The following is a 5,000-nucleotide window of genomic DNA, read 5'->3' as shown; positions in this document are numbered from 1 at the left end:
ATATAATATATATACATATAATATATAATATATATAATATATATACATATAATATATAATATATATAATATATATACATATAATATATAATATATAATATATATACATATAATATATAATATATATACATATAATATATAATATACATACATACAGACACGTGTATATGTACATACATACAAAGGCATGAATATATATACATACATATATAACTACATATACATATACTTCGTAGTATTTAATATCCTCATAACTTTTAATATTCACACAACAAACTACCATTTTCCTAACAAATATAGGTCAGATAAGATCAAAGCTTCATCGAAATAATCACTGGGCTGTTTAATGAGCTCGTCCAGTGAATTCAACCGCGAGGGAACTCAAACCAAGACTTGCTGCAGCCCTCGAATCGGCCTTTTATCATCATTCCAAGCTTTTCTTAACCCAATGACTACAGATTTATATACTGCCCTGGGTAGTCTTTTTTACATACAGATGGCTCCACAAATTGCAGGAAAATGTGTTTTCTTTGTAATACTTTTTTTCACGATATTTTAATTGATATTATGATGATTAAAATGTTATTAAAGTCTTGGTAACATTAAAGATAATTAAATATAAAAGAAACTTTCCAAAATTAAGGAAAAGGGTAAACAGAAGAGATAAGTATGTTTAATAACTGACTCCTTAATGATTAAGCACATGTAGAACCATCTATGTGTAATTACAATAAACTTGTATTACAGAGGGTATGGCATGTATTCTTGCCTTCCATGCCAATTGGGTTAATTTTGGTCTGGTGTCAAAGTCAAAGAATTTGCTGTAATTACCTATGGAAACACATTTATGTACCCCTTTCCAACAGACTACTTAACAGAAAATGATGCCACTCACCACAATTTTGAGGATTGCTCAAAAACCCTGATACACCTTGTCTGCCTCTCACTTCATAACCTGAAAACAGACACACAATGTATATGTATATGTATATATAATAAATATTTATAAATATAAACATGTACAAATATACACAATTACATAAGAATATATAAATATATACATACATATAAATAGATACACACATATCTATGTCTCTATATATAATATACATAAATCTACATATATAATATATATAATATAATATATATAATATACATACATACATACATACATATACACATATGCATACACATAAATATACATACATACAGACACGTGTATATGTACATACATACATAGACATGAGTGTATATATACATACATATACATGTATAACTACATATACATATACTTCATAGTATTTACTATCCTCATAACTTTTAATATTCACACAGCACACAACCATTTTCCTACAAAACATAGGTCAGATAAGATCAAAGCTTCATCGAAATAATCACTGGGCTGTTTAATGAGCTCATCCAGTGAATTCAACCGCGTGGGAACTCAAACCGAGACTTGCTGCAGCCCTCGAATCGGCCTTTTATCATCATTCCAAGCTTTTCTTAACCCAATGACTACAGATTCGTATAATGCCCAGTGTAGTCTTTTTACATAGAGATGGCTCCACATGTGCTTAGCTACCAAGATTCCTTGAAATTCCAGGAAAATGTGTTTTCTTTGTAATATTCTTCATAACGATACTGTTATTTGAATTGATATTATGATGGTTACAATGTTATCAGAGTCTTGGTAACATTACAGATAATTAAATAATATAAAAGAAACTTTCCAAAATTAAGGAAAAGGGTAAACAGAAGAGATAAGTATGTTTAATAACTGACTCCTTAATGATTAAGCACATGTAGAACCATCTATGTGTAATTACAATAAACTTATATTACAGTGGGTATGGCATGTATTCTTGCCTTCCATGCCAATTGGGTTAATTTTGGTCAGGTGTCAAAGTCAAAGAATTTGCTGTAATTACCTATGGAAACACATTTATGTACCCCTTGCCAACAGACTACTTAACAGCAAATGATGCCACTCACCACAATTTTGAGGATTGCTCAAAAACCCTGATACACCTCGTCTGCCTCTCACTTCATAACCTGTAAACACAAAAATCAGTCCTGAACAAGTGAAGTATATTCATGTATTTTTCTGAACACTAACTACTTTTCTATGACTTCATATTATCATAAAACATCTTATATAATACATATTTATATATACAAACATGTATATGTATACATAGCTACACATAAACTGACACAGAGACACAATGTATATGTATATGTATATATAATAAATATTTATAAATATAAACAAGTACAAATATACACAATTATATAAGTATATATAGAAATATATACAACCATATAAATATATACACACATATCTATGTCTCTATATATAATAAACATAAATCTACATATATACTATACATAATATATATAATATATATAATATATATAATATATAATATATATATTATATATAATATATATATTATATATAATATATATAATATATATAATATATATAATATATATAATATATATAATATGTATAATATATATAATATAATATAATATAATATAATATAATATAATATATATAATATATATAATATGTATAATATGTATAATATATATAATATAATATAATATATATAAATATATATAAATATATATAATATACATACATACATATACACATATGCATACATATAAATATACATACATACAGACAAGTACATACATACATACATAGGCATGAGTGTATATATACATACATATACATGTATATGTGGCCAGAGCTCAAAAAAATATTTTCCTTTCTGGGAACCTGGGAAACAGGACAAAAATTTACTGTTAGGTAAAAGTATTGTGTACAATAGTTCTACCAATAGTACGCAAAATTTTTTTGAAGGGCTTCTAATTTATTGGGTCTGGAAAAAGTTTCCAATAAAATATCGTAATTTGGTTGTCGTTGGATCTTTTTTATTTTTGGCAAAGATGGACTATGCAAAAAAGTAAACAAAAATCAAACAACTTTGTGATTAGCTATTAGCTTTGATGCATTCTACAACCTGAGGACATTAAACTTACACTTGTATGAACTTTTGTTCTGTTGTGAAAAAATCAAGAAACAATTTTTGTAATTGCATAGAACAGTTGTTTTTTATCAAGTTTTGCTGAAAATTTTCTGCCAAGCCCAAAAAAATTCTGAGAATCTAGTTCCCAAGTTCCGATACTTTTTGCAGCTCTGAACCACATATACATATACTTCATAGTATTTAGTATCCTTGTAACTTTTAATATTCACACAACAAACTACCATTTTCCTAACAAATATAGGTCAGATAAGATCAAAGCTTCATCGAAATAATCATTGGGCTGTTTAATGAGCTCGTCCAGTGAATTCAACCGCGAGGGAACTCAAACCAAGACTTGCTGCAGCCCTCGAATCGGCCTTTTATCATCATTCCAAGCTTTTCTTAACCCAATGACTACAGATTTATATACTGCCCTGGGTAGTCTTTTTACATATAGATGGCTCCACATGTGCTTAGCTACCAAGGATTCCTTGAAATTGCAGGAAAATGTGTTTTCTTTGTAATAATCTTAATCACGATATTGTTATTTTAATTGATATTATGATGATTAGAATGTTATTAAAGTCTTGGTAACACTAAAGACAATTAAATAATACAAAAGAAACAAATTAAGCACATGTAGAACCATCTATGTGTAATTATAATAAACTTATATTACAGGGGTTTGGCATGTATTCTTCTTGCCTTCCATGCCAATTGGGTTAATTTTGGTCAGGTGTCAAAGTCAAAGAATTTGCTGTAATTACCTATGGAAACACATTTATGTACCCCTTTCCAACAGACTACTTAACAGCAAATGATGCCACTCACCACAATTTTGAGGATTGCTCAAAAACCCTGATACACCTTGTCTGCCTCTCACTTCATAACCTGTAAGTGTAAAAGTTAAAATTATGAAGATAAAGTTTTATTTAGTATTTCTGACTACATTACACTAAATATTCATCTTTATGTAATTTCATATTTTCATAACTTTAATTGTATACATTATATACATACAGTATATATACATAAACGTTTAACTATATATGCACACAATACATATAATATATATATACATACATGCACATACATATACACACATATATATACATATACATATAATATACACATACGTATACATATAATATACACATACGTATACATATAATATACACATACGTATACATATAATATACACATACGTATACATATAATATACACATACGTATACATATAATATACACATACGTATACATATAATATACACATACGTATACATATAATATACACATACGTATACATATAACATACACATACGTATACATATAACATACACATACGTATACATATAACATACACATACGTATACATATAACATACACATACGTATACATATAACATACACATACGTATACATATAACATACACATACGTATACATATAACATACACATACGTATACATATAACATACACATACGTATACATATAACATACACATACGTATACATATAACATACACATACGTATACATATAACATACACATACGTATACATATAACATACACATACGTATACATATAACATACACATACGTATACATATAACATACACATACGTATACATATAACATACACATACGTATACATATAACATACACATACGTATACATATAACATACACATACGTATACATATAATATACACATACGTATACATATAACATACACATACGTATACATATAATATACACATACGTATACATATAACATACACATACGTATACATATAACATACACATACGTATACATATAATATACACATACGTATACATATAATATACACATACGTATACATATAATATACACATACGTATACATATAATATACACATACGTATACATATAATATACACATACGTATACATATAATATACACATACGTATACATATAATATACAC

At 27.2% G+C, this 5,000-nt stretch overlaps 1 protein-coding gene across 4 annotated transcripts in view; it reads right to left on the bottom strand.

Annotated features, from left to right (window-relative positions):
• The window catches only part of LOC125048174 (zinc transporter 5-like), a 36,396-nt gene that overhangs the window by 26,957 nt on the left and 4,439 nt on the right, over nucleotides 1-5,000 (bottom strand). For 2 of the 4 annotated variants that reach the window (XM_047646738.1, XM_047646737.1), the window contains exons 2-3: nucleotides 3,872-3,931; nucleotides 895-954 (exon numbers count right to left, since the gene is read on the bottom strand). The gene's annotated coding sequence lies outside the window, so the exon portion shown is untranslated. Of the gene's footprint in view, nucleotides 1-894; nucleotides 955-1,991; nucleotides 2,052-3,871; nucleotides 3,932-5,000 lie in introns of all 4 variants that reach the window. The other 2 variants (XM_047646739.1, XM_047646740.1) reach the window with 2 other exon arrangements.

Source organism: Penaeus chinensis, chromosome 43 (assembly GCF_019202785.1).
Source record: "Penaeus chinensis breed Huanghai No. 1 chromosome 43, ASM1920278v2, whole genome shotgun sequence".
NCBI lineage: Eukaryota > Metazoa > Arthropoda > Malacostraca > Decapoda > Penaeidae > Penaeus > Penaeus chinensis.
Note: the sequence above shows the minus strand (reverse complement) of the source record. Positions and strands in the feature narration are given on the sequence as shown.